General features: G+C 39.9%; 1 protein-coding gene across 1 annotated transcript in view; it reads right to left on the minus strand.

Annotated features, from left to right (window-relative positions):
- SESTD1 (SEC14 and spectrin domain containing 1) overlaps window positions 1-21,848 on the minus strand; it is a 152,592-nt gene extending 130,744 nt beyond the window's left edge. Inside the window, exon 1 of the mRNA XM_046018920.1 lies at window positions 21,564-21,848. The gene's annotated coding sequence lies outside the window, so the exon portion shown is untranslated. The remainder of the gene's footprint in view (window positions 1-21,563) is intronic.
- Between the last annotated feature and the right edge of the window lie 1,044 nt (window positions 21,849-22,892).

Genomic DNA, 22,892 nt, shown 5'->3' on the forward strand with positions numbered 1-22,892 from the left:
AAACCCATATAGAAAGCTCTTAGAATTATCTGATAAAGGTTTTAAAGCAGCCATAATAAAAATATTTCATTGAGCAATTGTGAACATACTTGAAACAAAAGAAAAACTAGCCTCTCAACAAACAAAATCTCAGCAAAGAAATAGAAAATAAAAGTTCCCAGATGGGAACTTGAACTAAAAGGTATAGTAACTGAATGAAAAAGCTCTTTAGATGGATTGAAAGCAGAACAGTGGGGACAGAGGAAATAATCCCTGAACTAGAAGAGAAAGAATATACATTACCCAATATTAACAACAGAATGAAAACTAACTGAAAAATAAATGAAGAGATCCTCGGGGAGCCATGAGACAACAAAAGATCTATCATTTATATCATTGGAGAGGGTGGGGGGAGGTGAGGAAAAACTGAAAAAGTACTTAAAGAAATATGGCAAGAGACATAAACCTACAGGTTCAAGAAGTTTAGTAAACCCAAAACTGCCCAAAGAAATCTGGCCAAGTCACATCATAATTAAACTTCTGAAAACTAAGGACAAAGAAACCATCCAGAAAAAAACAAAACCTTACCCAGAAGAGAAAAACAAGTCAAATGACAGTGATTTTTCATCAAAAACAATGAAACCCAGAAAGAAGTAGCCCAATAGGGACGCCTGGGTGGCTCAGTTGGTTAAGCCGCTGCCTTCGGCTCAGGTCATGATCCCAGCGTCCTGGGATCGAGTCCCACATCAGGCTCCTTGCTTGGCAGGGAGCCTGCTTCTCCCTCTGCCTCTGCCTGCCTCTCTGCCTACTTGTGATTTCTCTCTCTCTGTCTCTCTCTCTGAAAAATAAATAAATAAAATCTTTAAAAAAAAAAAAAAAAGAAAGAAAGAAATAGCGCAATATTACTCAAGGGCTAAAAGAAAAGAGTGTCAACCCAGAATCCCATACTCGGCAAAAATACCATTCAATCAGGGGGAAATCAAGACCTTCTCAAATAAAGAAAAACTGAATAAATGTCACCCGTGAACATACTTTAATGGCCAAAAAACTCCTCTACACAGAAAAATAATGAGTTTACAATATCAGGAAACAAAAATATAGGTAAATACACTTTCCTTGTCTTGCGTTTTCTAAATTATGTTTGACAGTTGAAGCAAAAGTTCTATCTGATACGGTTCTAAATGTATGCACAGGAAACATTCTTAGACAATTATAAACAGGAAAGAATAAAAGAACATAAAAGAAGGTAAGGTTTCTACAGTTAAGTCAAACTGGTAAGATGATGAAAACAATAGACTGCAGTAAGTCATATGTTTACAATGTGATACCTAGAGCAAACACCAAAAATGATACACAAAGAAATTTGTCCAAAACACAACATATAAATCAAAATGGGTTTCTAAAATATTCTCAAGTAATCCAGAGGAAAAAAAAATGAGAAACAGAGAAACAGAAAATGAAAATTAAATGGCACACTTAAGCCTTAACACATCTACAACTACATTAAATATAAAATCTAAACACCTTCAGACATATTAGAACAGTGAATTAAAAAACATGACCCAACTATATGATGTCTATAAGAAATTTGCTTCAAGGGGCGCCAGGATGGCTCAGTCAGTTAAATGTCTGCCTTAAGCTCAGATCTTGATCACTGCGTCCTGGGCCCCACAACAGGCTCCCTGCTCAGTGGAGAGTCTGCTTTACCCTCTATCCCTCTCCCCAACTCATGCTTATGCTCTGTCTAAAATAAATAAAATCTTTAAAATCTAAAATAATAAAATATTTTATAAAATAAAATAAAATCTTTAAAATAAATAAAAATCTTAAAAAAAAATTCACTTCAAATATTATAGAGGCAAGCTGAAAGTAAAAGAATGGAAAAAGATAAGTTACATAAACTAATGTTTACCCAATATTACCAAAGGAAAGGAGTGACTACATTAATACATAAAGTAGACTTCAAAACAAAAAAATTTACCAGAAACAGATAAGTATATTACAGAATGACAAAAGGGTCAATCCATCAAAAAGACATAGCAATCCTAAATGTGCAGGTGCCAACTACACAGAAATCAGAAGGATACAGAACTCAAGAACACTATCAGTCAACAGAATCTAGTCAACATTTATAGAACACTCCACCAATCAACATCAGAATATTTATTTTTCAGGGCGCCTGGGGGCTCAGTGGGTAAAAGCTTCTGCCTTCGACTCAGGTCATGACTCCAGGGTCCTGGCATCAAGCCCCACATCCGGCTCTCTGCTCAGCAGGCAGCCTGCTTCACCCCTCTCTCTGCTGGCCTCTCTGCCTATTTGTGATCTCTGTCTATCAAATAAATAAATAAAAAATCTTCGGAAAAAAAAAAAGAAGAATATTTATTTTTCTCCAAATGCTCATGGAACATATACTAACATAGACCATATATCAAGAAACACGTTGGACCACAAAGCAAAACTGAACAAATTTAAAATAACTGAAATCATACAAAGTATCTTCTCTTATAACAACAGAAAAAATCTCAATAAGGGAACGATAAAAGCAAAATCTTCAATCACTTAAAAACTAACACACTTCTTATCTGACCCAGGGTTTACTTAAGTCTCAAGGGAAATTTAAAAATACACTGAGCTAACAACAACAACAACAATAATATACTGAACTGAACATAATATAAAAGAAAAAAACAGTACAGCTGGCCTTGAACAAGGCAGCAGAAAATCCACACATAAGTTATGACTCTCCAAAAACTTTATTAACAGACTACTGTTGACCAAAAACTTTACAGATAACATAAAGTCAATGAACACAGGTTTTATATCTTGTATGTGTCATATTCTTTATTCTTACCATAATGTAAACTAGAGAAAAGGTTAAGAAAATCCTAAGGAGGGGCGCCTGGGTGGCTTAGTCATTAAGCTCCTGCCTTGGGCTCAGGTCATGATCCCAGGATCCTAGGACAGAGCCCCACATCGGGCTCCCTGCTCAGCAAGGAGCCTGCTTCTCCCTGTCCCACTCACCCTGCTTGTGTTCCCTCTCTTGCTATATTGCTCTCTGTCAAATAAGTAAAATAAAAAAAAAAAAATTAAGAAAGAAAATCCTAAGGAAAATACATTAAGAGTACTGAACTGCATTTATCGATACTGTAAGATTACATTGTTTTTACAAGATGAATTGTTTGTACTGACAAATCTACATCAATACAGTCTTACAGGATACAAAACCATAGATACTATGCATATTAATAACACTAGAGGGGCGCCTGGGTGGCTCAGTGGATTGGGCCGCTGCCTTCGGCTCAGGTCATGATCTCGGGGTCCTGGGATCGAGCCCCGCATCGGGTTCTCTGCTCCGCGGGGAGCCTGCTTCCTCCTCTCTCTCTGCCTGCCTCTCTGCCTACTTGTGATCTCTCTCTCTGTCAAATAAATAAATAAAAAAAATCTTAAAAAAAAAAAAATAACACTAGACATCAGAAATTAAGATAATGTGAAATACAAAGTGGCTTCAAAATTATTACAGTAGGATAGTATATACTACAGTTAACTTAAGCAGAAGGGAAGGGAAAAGGGAAAGGGAAAGGGAGGAAAGGGAAGAGAAGGAAAGGAAAAGAAAAGGCATACAGATCAATAAATAAGAAATGAAATTCGCCCTTCTTTCAGATGACTCATTTGTCTATATAGGAAATCCTTTTTTTTTTTCTTTTTTTTTTCCCATTTTATTTTTTTAGCGTAACGGTATTCATTGTTTTTGCACAACACCCAGTGCTCCATGCAAAACGTGCCCTCCCCATTACCCACCACCTGTTCCCCCAACCTCCCACCCCTGACCCTTCAAAACCCTCAGGTTGTTTTCCAGAGTTCATAGTCTCTTATGGTTCGCCTCCCCTTCCAAGTTTTTTTTTTTTTTAATAAACATATAATGTATTTTTATCCCCAGGGGTACCTAAGGAATCTATCAAAAAGCTTTAAGAATAAATGAGTTCAGCAACGTTGCAGGATAAAAGATATCATACAAAAATCAACTGCATTTCTATATACTAATAATAAGCCTGTGAACACAAAATACAACACGATTTATAATCACTCTAAATAACAGAAAGCTTAGATATTAATCTAATAAAACATACAATACTTCCACACTGAAAACTACAAAATGCTGATGAGAGTAATCTAAAAAGATCTATAAAACACGGGGAGAGATGCCATATTCATAAATTGGAAGACACAATAAAGACGTCAAATCTCCTCAAATTGATACATGGGTTTCATGCAACTCCTGGCAAAATCCCTCTCATCAAGATCCTTTGTAAATATAGAGATCATTCTAAAGTTTATACAAAAAGACAAAGAAACAGGATGCCTGGGTGGCTCAAGTGGATTGAGCAGCTGCCTTCAACTCGGGTCATGATCCCAGAGTCCTGGGATCGAGCCCTGCATCAGGTTCCCTGCTCGGCGGGAAGCCTGCTTCTTCCTCTGTCTGCTGCTCCCCTTTCTCTCTGACAAATAAAATCTTAAAAAATAATAATAATAAAATAAAAAAGACAAAGGAACTAGACTAGCTAAAATAAATTTAGAAAAGAATAAGGTAAGAGGAATCAGTCTACCAGATCTCAAGACACGCTATATACCTATGGCAATCAAGACTGTGGTACTGGCAGAAGAATAAACATATAGGTCAATGGAACAGAACAAAGAACCCAGAAATAGAATTATAAATGTGCCCAGCCATTTTTTGACAAAGGTACAAAATCAATTCAAGGCAGAAAAACTGCCTTTCCCACAAATGGTACTAGAGCAAATGGATATACATGGGAGGAAAAAAAAGAAAATTAAACAAAATTAACTCAAAATGGATCATAGTCTTAAATGTAAAAAATTCTAAAACTTTCGCAAAAAGTTTTCCAAAATCTCAGAAGTCAATTTTCAGGATCTATAGCTAAGCAAGATTTCAGACCAAATGCACAATCCATTAAAAAAATAAAAACTGGGGCGCCTGGGTGGCTCAGTGGGTTAAGCCACTGCCTCTGGCTCAGGTCATGATCTCAGGGTCCTGGGATCGAGTCCCACATCGGGCTCTCTGCTCGGCAGGGGGCCTGCTTCCCTCTCTCTCTCTCTGCCTGCCTCTCTGCCTACTTGTGATCTCTTTCTGTCAAGTAAATAAATAAAATCTTTAAAAAAAAAAATAAAAACTGGACTTCATCAAAATCAAAAACTCTGTGAAAGACCATGTTAAGAGAATGAAAAAACACAGCTACAGAGTGTTAAAAAATATTTTCAAACTACCTTTCTGACAAAGAATTAATATCTAGAATATATAAAAAAAATACCTGAAGTTTCCAACAGTTAAAAAAAAGTCCAAATAGAAAACGGGCAAAAAACATGAATAGAGTTTCACCAAAAAGGATGTACAGATGACAAATAAGCACATGAAAAAATGTTCAATATCGTCCAGCCACCAAGACAATACAAATTACACCAACAGTGAGACCTCACAATGCACTTATCAGAATGGCTAAAATTAAATGTCAAAAACCAAATGTTGCCAAGAATGCAGAAAAAAAAAAAAAAAGGATCACTCACTGTATTAGTCTGCCAGGGATGCTATAACAAAATACCACAGACTAAGTGGCTTAAACAACAGAAATTTTTTCTCACAGTTCCAGAGGCTGGAAGTCCAAGATCAAGTTGTTACCAGGTTTGATTTCTTCTAAGGCCTCTTTTTTTTGGCTGGCAGATAACTACCATCTCACTGCATCCTGACATGCTCTTTCCTCTGTGAATCGATATCCCTCAAGGATGTGTATCCACATTTCTTCTTATAAGGACATAACTCAGATTGGATTAGGCCCACTCTAAAGACTTCATTTTAACATATATTGCCTCTTTAAAAGCCCTACCTCCAAACACAATCACATTGTGAGATACTGGAGTTTAGGACTTCTACATATCAATTCTGGAGGGATCAAAATCCAGTCCATAAGGGAGACAAACCATAAGAGACTCTTAATCTCACAAAACCAACTGAGGGTTGCCGTGATGGGGGGAGGGTTATGGATATTGGGGAAGGTATGTGCTATGGTGAGTGCTGTGAAGTAAAGTGTGTAAACCTGGAGATTCACAGACTTGTACCCCTGGGGCTAATAATACATTATATGTTAATAAAAAATTAAAAATTAAAAAAATTAGTAATTCATTACACCTTAAAGTAGTTATATATCAGTGGTGTTATAATTAAGCATGTGCTTTGGATAGTGTCCTTTGTTTCCAAAAGTTAATAAAAATAATAATAAAATTCTGTTTCATCAGAAAAAAAAAATTTCAGTCCATAATATTCATACACTGCTACTGGGAATTAAATGGTACAGCCAATGTGGAAAAGAGTTTGACAATTTCTAAAAAAACATGAAAACCATACAACCCAGCAAATGTACTCCTCATCACTTATCGCAGAAAAATGAAGACTCATGTTCACACAAAAACCTACACAGGGCACCTGGGTGGCTCAGTCCTTAAGTGTCTGCCTTCAGCTCAGGTCATGATACCAGCATCCTGGGATCAAGACCCACTTCAGACTCCCTGCTTGGCCAGAAGCCTGCTTTCCCTTTCCCACTCCCCCTGCTTGTGTTCCTGCTCTTCGCTGTCTCTCTGTCTCTGCCAAATAAATAAATAAAATCTTAAAAAAAAAAAAAAAACCTACACAAAAATGTATGTAGCAGCTTTAGTCATAATAACCAATAACTTAAAACAATCTAGATGCCCTTCAATGGGTGAATGTTTAAATAAACTGTGGTACATCCATAGTGTGAAAAAGTACTCAGCAATTAAAAAGGAACAAACTATTTAAATACAAAGTAACTAAGGGGTGCCTGGGTGGCTCAGTGGTTTGGACCAGTGCCTTCAGCTCAGGTCATGGTCTCAGGGTCCTGGGATCGAGCCCCACATGGGCTCTCTGCTCATCGGGGAGCCTGCTTCCCTTCCTCTCTCTCTGCCTGCCTCTCTGCCTACTACCAGGTGGCTCAGTCAGTTAAGCGTCTGCCTTCAGCTCAGGTCATGATCCCAGGGTCCTGGGATTCAGTCCCGCATCCAGCTCCCTGCTCTGCAGGGAGTCTGCTTCTCCCACTGCCTGCTGCTCCCCCTGCTTGTGCGCTCTCTCTCTCTGACAAATAAATAAATAAAATCTTAAATTAAAAAAAAAAAAAGACAGAATTAACTGTATTCCAAGTGTTGTCATCTGTTCAATTCAGGTGCTCCAAAGCATCCCTCCTAAATTTCTGATCTTGGAGTTCTAGGTTTTTTTTTTTTGTTTTTTTTTGTTTTTTTTTATTTATTTTTTCAGCGTAACAGTATTCATTGTTTTTGCACAACACCCAGTGCTCCATGCAATACGTGCCCTCCCTATTACTCACCACCTGGTTCCCTCAACCTCCCACCCCCGCCCCTTCAAAACCCTCAGGTTGTTTTTCAGAGTCCATAGTCTCTTATGGTTCACCTCCCCTTCCAATTTCCCTCAACTTCCTTCTCCTCTCCATCTCCCAATATCCTCCATGTCATTTGTTATGTTCCACAAATAAGTGAAACCATATGATACTTGACTCTCTCTGCTTGACTTATTTCACTCAGCATAATCACTTCCAGTCCCGTCCATGTTGCTACAAAAGTTGGGTATTCATCCTTTCTTTCCTTTTTTTTTTTTTTTTATAAACATATGATGTATTTTTATCCCCAGGGATACAGGTCTGTGAATCACCAGGTTTACACACTTCACAGCACTCACGATAGCATATACCCTCCCCAATGTCCATAACCCCCTCCCCCTCTCCCAACCCCACCTCCCCCAGCAACCCCCAGTTTGTTTTGTGAGATTAAGAGTCATTTATGGTTTGTCTCCCTCCCAATCCCATCTTGTTTCATTTATTCTTCTCCTATCCCCCTAACCACCCATGTTGCATCTCCACGTCCTCATATCAGGGAGATCATATGATAGTTGTCTTTCTCCGATTGACTTATTTCACTCAGCATGATACCCTCTAGTTCCATCCACGTCGTCGCAAATGGCAAGATTTCATTTCTTTTGATGGCTGCATAGTATTCCATTGTGTATATATACCACCTCTTCTTTATCCATTCATCTGTTGATGGACATCTAGGTTCTTTCCATAGTTTGGCTATTGTAGACATTGCTGTGCCCCTTTGGATCACTGTGTTTGTATCTTTAGGGTAAATACCCAGTAGTGCAATTGCTGGGTCATAGGGTAGTTCTATTTTCAACATTTTGAGGAACCTCCATGCTGTTTTCCAGAGTGGCTGCACCAGCTTGCATTCCCACCAACAGTGTAGGAGGGTTCCTGGAGTTCTAGGTATTTTTAAAGTAAATTGGATACAAAGGCCAAATTACAAAGCAGCTATAATAGTTTCCATCGTACTACAATTCAAGATGTCTTTCTGTTTAGCTGCCTGTCCTACAGAGGAAATATCTGGAATAAATCTTCTGAGTAAAGATAACCCAGAACCTGGTGAAAATTGCAAAAATCCACATTTGTCTTCTCAGCTGCCTTTGAGCTTCCCTTTCCCCTGCCTTCTGGGTTTTCTACCACCCCCAGGGCATCCTTCATGCTTCTGGCCCCCAGGAGGGAGCTTTCTTCCAGCTTACTCTATCAAAACAGAAAAGGACTTAATAAAGGACTGAACTCCATCTTTTAACAGACTTGTTTCGTAGTTTAAGGCTCTAGGAGAAATGTTCTCCTTTTGGTTTGATTTGGTTTAATTGAGGGAGTAGGAGATGTTTGTTTTGATTTTGCTGAGTCCTTTAGAAATGCTTTCATAGCACTTTCTGCCTGGGGGGACCGGGTCAAAAGAGTTCACAGATTACAAGAGCTCTACTTTGCCCTCTCCACTCTTTTAATCCTATTTGGAAGCCAAGAATCTCAAATTCTAAGGACCCAGATTCCAATTTCATGGTGTCTACTTCCTTCTCCCCGTTTGATAGCTCTTTCTCTCTCTCTCTCTTTCTTTCTCTCAGAATGGTGGTCATTTTGTACCTCTCCCTCACCTCCAAGCCCCCCTAATCTGTTCTCATATTTCAGAGTTTTTAGAGCCTCCAGTGTGTAGCGGGGACTGTCTGGGGGAAAGGGTCTGTGTCCTTCAAGAAGGGCTAGGTTAAGCTCATGAACTCCAAATATGAAACTCAACAAAGGAAAAGAGCAAAGGGCCATCAAGCCCACTACTGTGCCCATCCAGGTGACGTAAAGTAAGATTCAGCACTTTGTTTTTTACACTGTAGTTAGTGGTGGGGTTGGGGATTAGAGGGGGGAGTTAACCATAACCACTTAACAGTACACAATATGTGATATCAGAGGGGCCCCTGGGTGGCTCAGTCAGTAAAGCAGCTACCTTCAGCTCAGGTCATGTTCCTAGGGTCTTGGGATAGAGTCCTGAGTCAGGCTCCCTTCTCAGTGGGGAGTCCACTTGCCTTCTCCCTCTGCCTATCACTCTGCCTACTTGTACTCCCTCCCTCTGTGTCAAATAAATAAAAACCTTTAAAAAAATACATGATATCAGAAAAAGAACTACAAACTGGCGATGATTATACATACCGGAGAATGCAATAGTAAAGAAAAACTCATAAAACTGGATGTTAAGATTAATTACAGGGGCGCCTGGATGGCTCAGTTGTTAAGTGTCTGCCTGTGGCTCAGGTCATGATTCCAGGGTCCTGGGATCAATCCCCGCATGCGGCTCCTTGCTTAGCAGGAAGCCTGCTTCTCCCTCTCCCACTCCCCCTGCTTGTGTTCCCTCTCTCACTGTGTATCCTTCTGTCAAATAAATAAATAAAATATAAAAAAAATAATTATAAATATATATATAACTAATTACAATATATTTTAATTTCTGCCTAATTATTATGCAACATAAAAATAAGTATCATAAAAAAATGTGTCAGGTTGATTAACTTTCAGTCTTACTTTAATGCAACTGCAGCCTTTCCTTCCAACCTGCACCCCTATAGCTTCCTTCATTTCTGGCTGCAAATGTAGGATGGTGGCAACCCTTCTTAAAACTCTTTAAAAAACAGGCGCCTGGGTGGCACAGTTGGTTAAACCTCTGCCTTGGCTCAGGTCATGATCTCAGGGTCCTGGGATCAAGCCCCGTGAAGGGCTCTCTGCTCAGCTGGGAGTCTGCTTCTCTCTTTATGCTCTCCCAGCCCTCAAATAAAAAAATAAAATCTTTTAAAAAAAAAAAAAAAGCTTTTTAAAAAACAATTACAAAGACACCCCACTATCACACCAGAGGAGAGGCCAGCAACTTAATGACCCACTTCTTGCAACCATAGTCTTTCCCAGGTCCAAACAATTCCTTACCTAGTTATTATAATTATTTCCCCCAACAACATTTTTTATCATTTCCCAGCTGATGAAGTCCAGGTTACATCACAAGCAGCATCAAAATCTAAGCTCTTAAATGGCTCAATAAAAAGATGCTCGGGACGCCTGGGTGGCTCAGTGGGTTAAAGCCTCTGCCTCAGCTCAGGTCAGGATCCTGGGATCAAGCCCCGCATCAGGCTCTCTGCTCAGCAGGGAGCCTGTTTCCTCCTCTCTCTCTCTGCCTCTCTGCCTATTTGTGATCTCTGTCTGTCAAATAAATAAATAGAATCTTAAAAAACAAAAAAAGATGCCCAAATTAATTCATGATAAAAGTAGGTACCAACTGATTGGCAAAGATCAAATAATTTGGTAACATGAATATAGAAACACAGATGCTCTCATATCTTTTTTGTTGTTGTTAGAACAACTCAGTGTTCTCATAGATCTGATGAATATGCAAAATGCTATAACCTCTATGGGAGGCAAATTTGGCAATATCTATCAAAATTACAAAGGCAAGTAAGCATTTCTAGAAATTTATCATATGGTATACTCACCTGCCCAACCACTGTGTATGAAATAACATATACAAATTAACATATACATTACTCATTGCAGTATTATTGTAAGGACAAAAAAGTGAGTAATAGCAAACACTTATCTAGCACTTAATACAGCAGCAGACACTATTTTAAGCACTTTGCATATTTTCTCATTAAATTCTCCCAACCGTCCGATAAGGTAGGTGCTATTAACAACCCCATTTTACAGATGAAGAAACTTAGAGGCCAAGTAAAAGTAGCCCAAGATCACATAACTAACGTGGAGCCAAGATTTGATCATTGGTAGTGTTAGCTCTGGAGCCTGTTTTCTTTTTTTTTTTTTTTTTTAAAGATTTTATTTATTTATTTGACAGAGAGAGAGATCACAAGTAGGCAGAGAGAGAGGAAGGGAAGCAGGCTCCCTGCCTAACAGAGAGCCCGATGTGGGGTTCGATCCCAGGACCCTGGGATTATGACCTGAGCCGAAGGCAGAGGCTTTAACCACACTGAGCCACCCAGGTGCCCCTGGAGCCCGTTTTCTTAACTGTTACGTTAAATCATCTAAATATAGATCAACAGGAAAATAACTGAATAAAGTATATGGTACATCCATCTTAAGGAGTATTACTTTTTTTTTTAAGATTTTATTATTTCTTTTTCAGAGAAAGAGAGGGGAAAATCGCAAGCAAGAAGAGCAGCAGGCAGAGGGAAAAGGAGGCTCTCTGTTCAGCAAGGAGCTGAACTCAGGACTTGATCCCATGACCCTGGGATCATGACCTGAACTGAAGGCAGATGCTTCACTGACTGAGCCACCAGGCGCCCCAGGATTATATTTTAATCTCTACACACAACTTTGGAGCTCGAACTCACCACCCAGAGTTGTGTGCTCTTCCCAGAGTCAACCAGGCTCCCCCAAGGGTATTACATTTTTAAAAAGAAAGTCCTTTAGTTCTCCCTCCTACTTTGAAGGCAGACTGAATTCAGGGACTCACTTTTTAAAACGAAGTACAAAAAGGGAAAAATAATAATAACATTACATTGAAGAAAACTGGCAAACACTACCTTAACCAAGTGATCCAGGTTAACATCACCAGTAATATCACAGAAATATCAAGTACTTCCTCACATGACATGATGAGAAGAGCAACTCAACTTTGTGTATTATTTCCAGAAAGCCATAGCCCTATTCTAGTCATGAGGAAAACATCAGACAAACCCAAGCTGAGAGAGATTCTGTAGGCTATCTGACCAGCACTCCTCAAGACAGTAAAAAAAAAAAAAAAAAAAAAAAGGACTGAGAAACTGTCAGAGGAGACTAGGGAGATAAGATAAATAAATGCAATGTGGTATTCTGGATGAAATCCTGTAACAGAAAGAGGACATTAATGGAAAAACTGGTGATATCCATATAAAGTCTACAGTGTAGTTAACAATAAGGTACTGCTGTTCAGTTTCCCAGTTTTGATAAATGTACCACAGTAAGATAGTAACATTTGAGGAAACAAAGTGGGTGAGTTATATATAGGAACTTTTTGTACTGTTTTGTGCAACTTTCCTATAAATCTGAAACTATTCCAAAGCAAAAGATTTTTGGTTTTAAGATTTATTATTATTTATTTATTAAAATAAATAAGATTTATTTTAGAAAAAGGGAGCTGGGGTGGGGGGTGGAGACGGGCAGAGAGAGAGAGAGTCCTAAGCAGACTCTGATCTGAGCATGGAGCCTGATTGAGGACTCAACCCCACAACCCTGAGATCACAACCTCAGCTGAAAACTAAGGGTTGGAGGCTTAATCAACTGTGCCACCCAGGCACACCAAAAGGTTTATTTTTTAACAAAGAAGAAAATTCCTTGTGTATTGATATGAAAAAAATCTCTAAGAAATGAAAAACGTAAGATACAGATTATTGTATATAGTATGAAAGAAACAGTTCCATATATAGGTACAGAAATATTTATTTGTGTAAAATGGACAGGAAAACACAAATGTATACATAAAATATTTCTGGAAAGATACTTACAAGTCTGATAATACTGGTTGACCCTGCGGAGGAGAAAACTCAGTAGTTGAGAAACAGGAATAAAAGGAAGACTTTTTAATGTGTCCTTTTGTACCTTTCTAATTTTGAAATATATGAATGCATTAGCTACTCAAAAAATAATTTAACTTTTAAAATGAAAAGGATGATAAAGACCTGAATTAAAGCAAAATCACTGGAAATAATATAGGAAATTAATTAGAATTTTAGGAGGTAAAAAAGTCTAATCACCTCCATCTATCTGTTAAGGCTATCACATTCCATTCCTCAATTTTTCCACCGACCTAATTTTTCCTTAATGCACTAGAGACACTGTATTCTAGATGAACCGATCTGACTGCCAGTTTCAATAATTCACCAACTTGTTTCTCAAATCTACATCTTTCCCAGCCAAACCTAGCTCTAAACGTAAAAATCCACCTACTTATTGTACTATTCAATATGCTGTACGTTTTTTCTGTAAAAGGGATGGCAAATACAGGCACCTGTGCTATCACTACTCCCACACCCATAACAACAAAACTGCTCAGTGATCAGAGTGGTCTTTCCCACTAAATCTGCATGCTGCCTCCAACTACTCTGTAATGCAATGTTCCACAAGGCCACCATCAATCAAAGCTAGCCCATGAATAAAATCTATTTGCCACATCTGGTCTCTATTATATTAATCTGTTTGCCTTGATATGTTCTCCCATGGATTTCATGTATATTTATTTACATACACACCACTATTTTGTTCTGAAAATTATTAATGAGACTTACAAGAATAAGTGAACTATAAAAAGTTAGTAAATTTTTGGGGGCGCCTGGGTGGCTCAGTGGGTTAAAGCCTCTGCCTTCGGCTCAGGTCATGATCTCAGGGTCCCGGGATGGAGCCCCGCATCGGGCTCTCTGCTCAGTGGGGAGCCTGCTTCCCTTCCTCTCTCTCTCTCCACCTGCCACTCTGCCTACTTGTGATCTCTGTCAAATAAATAAAATCTTAAGAAAAAAAAAGTTAGTAAATTTTTAAAATAAAAGCAAAAGAATAAAGAAAACACTAAAAATGTTGCCAAGAAAAAGACAAAAAAAAAAAAATGTAGAGCATAAAATCACTATGCCTGCTCTGGAGGGTGCCACAAATCTGGCTTTGGCTTTCTAGTAGCCATCACATAAAGGAAAACCCAGTCCACAGTCCAGGAGATAAAACAGAAAGGTACTCCAATGAGGAACTTCTATCTACTTAGACCAAAGAGTAATTTTTATAAAATAAAGAGAACAGGACGCCTGGGTGTCTCAGTCAGTTGGGCAGCTGCCTCCAGCATCCTGGGATTGAGTCCCGCATTGGGCTCCTTGCTCAACGGGGAGCCCTTTCCCTCTACCTCTGCCTGTGCTCACTCGCTCTCTCTCTTTCTTTCTGAGACAAATAAATAAATAAAATCTTTTAAAAAAAGAGAGAGAGAACACTATACAATGAACAAGATATACAAGATAAACAACTACCAGTTTTCAAAGAATTGGGATGTTTGTGATTGTGCCCATCAGGCGATACATATGGTATCTTACAAAAGCCCAATGCAGCAAAATTGATTTTCCAAAGAGCAGGCACAAGCTTTAAGAACTCACTCTGTTCTTTTACTTTGTTTCTTCCTTCAGTGCTTCCCTAAGAGTATAAACTCTTTGAAGACGAGAACCATATTTTCCAACACATATAGCTCATAACACTTTGTACTGTATTCTGCCAAAAAAGAAAAATTCAATATCAGTGAGAATTTACATAGCACAATTCAAACCTAACGCTGATAAAAATTCTCTAATCTAAACATAGGAATTCCCACTCCTACCAAATAGAATAAAAATGATAAATGAAGCTTCAGTAGACAGAATTTCAGGACCTTCTATATATTATTCAATCACAATTTAATTTGTAATGTCCTAACAGCATTTTTTTTTTTAGTATCCCTAGCACAAAGCTAGCAAAAAAGCCAAATCGATATCATTGCCTCTGATCAAATAAAATGAAACACAGAGCAAAAGCTTTGGCAAACCCTATCAAAGGAAATACAATACGACTACCTTTCAAGAACATAATCAATAGCTCTTTATATACCAGCTGACAAAGGCAGGTTCATTTTTTAAATGACTCTGCAAGTCTGCAAGTAGACAATGAATTATAATGCAGATTTTCTCTACTTCTTTCCATGAATCTGTAGTTTCTGTAAATGAACAACACAAGTACTTAAAAACTTGAATTATGGGCGCCCAGTGGCTCAGTGGGTTAAGGCCTCTGCTTTCAGCTCAGGTCATGATCCCAGAGTCCTGGGATCAAGCCCCACATCAGGCTCTCTGCTCAGCGGGGAATCCTCCTCTCTCTCTCTCTCTGTCTGCCTCTCCGCCTACTTGTGATCTCTGTCAAATAAATTTCAAAATAAAATAAAATAAAACTTAAATTATTACTCTCAAGTATAAGCATTAGGATACATTAACCATCCTATATTTGTATTTTATTAATAGGAATCATTAATAAATAAGTAGTCTCATCCTATACTGTTTAAGTTTGTTTGTTTGTTTGTTTGTTTAATATATTAGGTATTTCAGTTTGCAGTATGCTCATCTGGAATTCCCTGTACGCAGGGGCACACCCTATCATATCCAAGAGAGGATAGCTGTACCGACTAGACTGAACAAACATGGACAGGTGTCGAGGGTGGGGAGTACCTTTAAATGGATGTCAGAAAATCCAATTCCTACACCTTTGTTTCGACTGTTAAGATGGGAAATAAACGTCATCTCTATTTGATAGAGTTATTGAAAGGATTAAATGAGGTTAAGATTTGTAAACTGTCTACTAAATGCATATAGAATAGATGCTCAACAAGTGTTAGTTTTCCTACTGTTTTTTTTTTTTATAGGTAAGGAAACAGAAGCTGAGCAGACTTGTCCAAAGCCAATGGCTAGTAATCGTGAAACACAGGCTAAAACTCCAAGGTCTTAATGCTCTTTCCAGTACAGCAAGCAGCATGCAAACAGCAGAACCCAACACCTCATGCTTGTCACAGATGACCATACAAAGAAAAAATGAAAAGTTTGAACACCTATGAGATGCTGAACATATACTAATCTCTTTCCTAATACCTACCCTATAAAGTGAGTATATTTATCCCATTTTACTGAGAGAAATTATTAACCTGTCCAAAGTCACAAAGCTAGTAAGTCATAAGGCGGATTAAATCAAGTGTGTTTACACCACTACTTTTCCCTACTAAGCTGCCTCAAAACCGTGCAAGTATTTACAAATCATGGTCTACTAAACTCAAACTCTAAATGGTCTAGAAATTTTTGAAGGATTCTTTCACCAAAAATGTAATAGAAAATAAGAACCAAAACTTAATAGACCAAATAAAAACAAGAAAAATTTGAAAGGTTGCCTCAGAGCTCTTCCCTCTCCCAAGGTTATCCAGGAATTTCTAATAAATGCTTACAGGGCAGATATTTTTACACTATTCTAAAACACAGGGGAATAAAGGAATATTTCTCAATTCATTCTTAGAGGTAAGTTTAATTCTGATACCAAAACCAGGCAAGAGTAATAAATATTACATTTATCATTTGTGACTATAAATGCTAAAGTCTTAATATATTTAATTTAAAAGCTAAGGAAATGTGTAGTATGATCCTATTTGTAAAGGAAAAGCCATTCTGAATGTATGTATATAATATGGCCAGATTTGTAAATATATATTTATGCATATGTACACATACACCAAAGACACAAGTGGAAATATAAACCCTAAACTGTTAACAATTGTTACCTGGGACAGGAATGATCTTGGGGGTGAAGGAAGGGAAGGGGACAAGAAATAAAGGGAGATTTTCAGCTTTTATTGAATATACCCACATATTATTTGAATTTTTATAATGAACATGTATCATGTTTGCTATTAAAATATACAAATGAAAAGCACAGCCTAAATACTCATTTGCTGTTATCTCCTCTACATGCTACAATAAAAACTAATCCTTTTATTCACTCATTGGACATTCATTCATCTAACCAACAATCAGGGTGTAGTTCCCATGTATGGGCACTGAGCTAATAAACACTTGTGCAAGCCACCAGGTACTTAGAGTCTTTTTTTTTTTTTTTTTTTTTTTTTAAGTAAACTCTATACCCAACACGGGGCTTAAATTCAGGACCCTGACATCAAGAGTCACATGCTCTACCAACAGAGCCAGCCAGGCATCCCTAGAGCCTTTTTTTTTTTTTTCAAAGATTTATTTATTTATTTGAGAGAAAGAGAGAGAGAGAGACAGAAAGAGTGTGTGTCCACAGGGCGAGGGGCAGGGGCAGAGGGAGAGCTAGAATCTTTCTTTTAAAAAAAATTTTTTTATAATATTTTATTTATTTATTTGACACAGAGAGAGAGAGGCGGACACAGCTAGAGAGGGAACACAAGCAGGGGGAGTGGAAGAAGGAGAAGCAGGCTTCTCACAGCGCAGGGAGCCCAAGGTGGGGCTTAATCCCAAGACCCCGGGATCATGACCTGAGCCAAAGACAGACGGTTACAGACGGTTAACCACTGAGCTACCCAGGCGCCCAGAGAGGGAGAGTCTTAAGCAGCTGAGCACAGTGCCCAAAACAGGGCTAGATCGCGACCTGAGCCAAAACCAAGAGTTGGACTCTTAACCAACTGCACCACACAGGTGCCCCGTCTAGAGCTATCTTTTAAAACACAGGATGGAACAACAGTTACTTCCTTCCATAAGATAGAGTGCTGAATTTTAAATCAAGTTCTAATTTTATTTATTTTTATTTTATTTTATTTTATTTATTATATTTTAGGTCATGTGTCGGGTAAGAAATACATTCTTTTTCTGAAATTTGTACTGCCTTTCTTCTAAAAAAGAGTACTAGATAATTTTTGCTGGGTTTTTTTGGGGGGGTGTTAAAAAAAATTCATTTGTATTCAGAGTACTGGGCACTATGTTAGATAATGGACTTGCAAAGATGAATAATTAACATATGCTTCTACCTACCCTCGAAGGAGCTGATAATTTCGCATACCTATGTCTGATACAGAATTCCACATAAAAACTGAAATTCGTATCTTAGTAATGCTGCACTTCGAAATGAAACTGGCAAACTGCCCTGCTCAAAAATAAAAGTTAATTTGTTTCATCCAGAATTTTAGTGTTTATGAAAAATGTTATATTATTCAATTATTTTAAGATACAGTGAATAAATTAGTGGAAAAATAGAGAACATGGAAGCTGCAGGATAATATAAAATACAATGTCTCAGTGAAGAGTGGGTTCTAAGATTAGCTATGCCACCAAGAAGGTGGGTTACTAGGTTTAATTGTTCTGTCTGCTTCCCTAGAGGAAATGTGAAAATCCTACCTTATTAGGATAGGAGAACACAAAGAATTTATTTTAAAAATAGTAAAATCTGATGAGTATCAGGCAGTACGGCCACCTGCTTTTTGTTGTTTGGTTTGCTTTTTATTTATTTTCCTCCACTTTGTCAATGATTAGCCAAGCAAATTTGCAAACACAGTTTAACTTCTGTATGCCTCTTGGGGTAAAAAGAATGCAGGAAGCAGAGTTAGAAGACCTGAGTTTATATTCAAACCCTCCTACTAACTCTGTAAGGTTAAAAAACAAGCAAATTATTTAACCTCTTTGCACCTTAGCTTCCCAGCAGTAAAATAGGGATAAACTTAACTTATAGAATTATTCCAAAAACGAAATAGAAAATACACATGAAAACATAAAGTTAGAAGCTATTATAAATTAGACACTTTTCTAAAGAAGATAAACAAATGATCCATAAGAACATGAGAAGATACTCAACATTATTAGCCATTAGGGAAATGCAAATGAAAACCACAATGAGATACCTCTTCACACCCACTAGGATGGTTATCATCAAAAAGACAACATTAACAAGTACTGGAGAAAATGGAACCCTCATACTTTGCTAGTGGACATGTAAAATGCTACAGCAGCTATGGAGAATAGTTTGGCAATTCCTCAAGTTAAACAGAGTTATCATATGACCCAGCAATACCACATCTAAGTATATGCCCAAGAGAACTGAAAACATGTGCACACACAAAAACTTGTAAATGAATGTTCATAGCAGCATTACTCATGATAGCCAGAAAGTGGAAACAACCCAAACGTCCATCAACGTATGAAATAATCATCAAAATTTGGCATATCCATACAAGAAAGATTATTCAGCCATAAAAAGGAATGAAGTAGTGATACATGCATAATGTGAATAAACCCTAAAACGAAGATGCTAAGTAAAAGACACAAAGGGCCACATATTTGTATGATTCTGTTTATATGAAATGTCCAGGCAAATCTCTAGAGAGAAACTCGATCAATGGTTGCCAAGTGCAGGGGAGGAGGAATGAGAGTGATAGCTAATGGGTATCAGGGTTTCTTTGCAGCATATTGAAAATGTTCTTGCACTGGTGATGTTTTGCACTACCTTGTAAATATACTAACATCACTGAATTGTACGTGTTAAAAGAGTGAATTCTACAGTATATGAATTATATCTCTATAAAAGAAAACTATTATAGAAATGTAAGTTTCTGCTCCTTTTCATTATTCAAAATGCTACTTTTCTCAAGAGGCTGTTCCTGTATCCTGGACGGCTATGAAAGCTCTTTGAAGTTGGATGTTACAAAGATGAATGGTATTTTGGGTCAAGTAAAACTACTAATCATGTTAGAAGAACTTTCCACGGATCAGATTAATTTGGTATAATTTTATTTCTTTAAAAGTAAAGTCCCTATTAATAGCAAGTTTGTTTTTAGGGAGTAGAAAGAGCTTCAAGGAGTTTTTACAGAGTACATGGGAGGGTGGAGGTCGGGGGGGGGGGGGAATAGGCCAAAATGTTACACCCTTTTCTGCTTTTTTAATTAGTGGACATTTACTTTTCAGATATGTCCTTGCCACTGATCAACTAAAACCCAAGTAGATGGAACTTTGCAACCTCTACCACATTCCGTGTTCCAATCTGCTGTCACTCTGCTAAATCCATCACCAGCTTCTAATCTCCATTACTCTTTCTTATTATTATTCTCAGGGCTTAAAACACTTAACAAACTATTTAAATGTAATCAACTCATTTCCTAATGCTGGAGAATTTATAGAGTAAGGCCCAAATTTTAAAACTAAATTTAGTCTAGATTGCTTGAATAAAAACACAGCAAAATGATTTCCTGGAGTTTGGGATAGAAAAACAATCTATAGAGTTGTGTAATGCTAAGTCATCTGGGAATTTTTTTCACATATTGGGTCATGAGGTAAAGAGAGTCACCAACTTTTGTCCACAGAAAGTATTATGTATAAAAGCTTCCTGGTTCTAGAACAAAGAAGCATTTTATTGCTCAAAGCAAAAGTAAGATATTTTCCTTCCATTTAGTATTGTTATACTAAAATAGCATACCAATGAAACCAGCTAGGTAACACCATGACCAAGGTATGTGAACAAAAATAAATTGTTCTTTGTTATGTATTCTTCCTTGGGGTGGTGGGGGGGGGGGGGGGGTGTTCACACCTAACAAAATAAGCCAAAATCAAGCCAAAGTAAACCATATGGATTAATATTTTCCAAAACGGGGGTATTTTCAGTGGCAATTTTAATTTAACCTATGCCAGGATGTGTAACGGGTGTATTTGTCACAGAAACAGGTGCATTAAGAGGTGTAGAAAGAGGTGACCTGTCAAACAGCTGCTACAGAGTTACTCCCTCAACAGCACTTCCAACTTCTGGGGCGATACGATATCTGTGTATGAGAGAAAGATGTCAAAGCACCAAGAAAACCACTTGCTGTCAGGGCAGCAGGAAGTCCAAACCGTGCATCCCAGGGTGAAATCCCACCCGCACCCTCCCGAGCCGGCCAGACTGCGGCTCCCTTCTGCTATCAGTCTACCTAACATATAAAAAATAAATACATAACCACAAATCCTTGCCAACCCTCTTCCTTTCCTTTGTGACTCCTCCAAAGGCTGGAGGGATGTTAACATCCTGCAGGCCCCGGGGGAAGCCAAGACCCACGCCGCGAGGGAGGCATCCAGGAGCCTCCCCGCAGCCCGGGGTCCTCGGGACGGGAGTCCCCCACCCACCAGGCAAGGCTGGTCACCGGCCACACAAAGAAGCCGGCCGCCAGAGCTGGACGCTGGGCTTGCCCCGGGGCCGGGCGCCGCCGCATGTGGTGTCCGCACGCTGGGAGGACGAGACCCGCCAGAAAATAAGGATTAACGCCCAAACCTGTTGCATGATGCGGGTCCCTTTCACCCATTAATGAACAAGGGCGCTTGTGGGGGAAAAACCAGAGCGACCGGGCTCTGAGGGCCGCGGCCGCACCCGGCAGCCAGCGCGGAGGCAGAGGCCGCCCGCGGGGCTCCCACCTCAGGCGCTTTGTCTGCGGTGGAAGCGGCAGCGGGGCGCGGGCGCCCCTCCCTCAGCCGCGCGGCTCCACCGCCCCGCGGCCCGAACCCAGGAAGAAAGCCGGGCCCGCCGCCGCCACCGCTCCACCCCCTCCACCCTCCACCCTCCACCCGCCCGCGCCCGCTACCCGGCCGCGGGGCCTGCGCGCTCCTCTCGCCCGGGCCGCCTGGGCCGCGTGGCGGGCACACTCACCTGGCTGGCGCTAGCGCGGGCGCGGGCAACCGACACCTCCGGGGTTGGTGGGGAGGACGCGGGGACGCGAGCGAGGCGCGGACGGAGGCGGAGGGCGAGGCGGGAGGAAGGCGGGCTGAGGGCGGAGCGGCCCTGGACGGCGGCGGCGGCGGCGACTCCAGCCACTCGCGGCAAATCGCGTCCCGGCCCCTCCGTGCGTCAGGCAAGGGGCGGCGGCGCGGGCGGCCCAGCGGGCGGCCCAGCGACCTCCCCGCACCCGCGGCCCGACCCGCGTCCGCGCGACCCCGCGAGCGCGAGAAGCGGCGGCGCAGCGACCCCGCCCGGCGCGGGAAGGGGGCGGAACAGGGAGTCCCACAGAGCGGGGGCGGGGCGAAGAAGGGGCCTTCAACGTACCCCTGGTGGACCCTGCGAACCTCGACCCGCCAGGGACTCCGCGCTGCCCAGCCCGCAGTGGTGTAGATAATGAAAGGAGCACTGGAACTGGAGTCAGGAAGCCCGGGCTCAAGGAAAGACCCCGCTACTGGACGGCTTGCAAGTCGTTTCTTTTCTCTGTCCTCATCCTGAAATACGTAGGTTTGAGTACATGGTCTTCAAGATTTTCAAAATTCTGACCCCCACAACCTGAAGAATGAAGGCACCTGGGGGGAATGGGTCGTAGTGAGGAAAAGCTGGATTCAGGGCATTTGGTTTTCTTCGGGGATCTTTCCATTCAGCCCAAAATTTATTCAGAAATGACCCTCTGATAATGGCTATTTCCTCCACCTTCGCCAACTCTAGTTATTTTTCTACAAATGTACGGGCTTCAGAGTCTTCGTTCTCCTGATTTTATTGCGCAAATCATTTTTGTGTCATTTCCTGAATTCAGTTCAAAAGAGTCATCAGCTAATACACACAAGCTCGGGACGGCCATATGGTCCCAATCCTAGACCTTCGTTATTACTCACTGTGCCGCTCACTTCGGTATCACCTAATTCCATTGATAAAATCTCGCCCTTCCAACAACTAGGCAATCAAATTTCTCCCCACTAAAGTTCTCTGATTTGAAATCCCATGGATAAATTCTTCCTCTTAATTCTGTGACTAATAATCTGTCTCCACTATTTAAACCTCTTTGCCACTCTCTAGGTCCAGCCTTCCCAATTTCCACTTCTGCTTCTGTTCCACGTGACTGTCAGAATATGCTACAAAACCAAAGAGCCTCCCTCTTTAAAATTCTTCAGAGGCTCTCCACCTAGACAATCAGGTTCAAGCTAATTACCATGGTATACAAAGCCGTTTATAACCTGATCCCTAGCCCTCTTCAGCTCCAGCTCTGACTACCACCACATT

Source organism: Meles meles, chromosome 9 (genome assembly GCF_922984935.1).
Source record: "Meles meles chromosome 9, mMelMel3.1 paternal haplotype, whole genome shotgun sequence".
NCBI lineage: Eukaryota > Metazoa > Chordata > Mammalia > Carnivora > Mustelidae > Meles > Meles meles.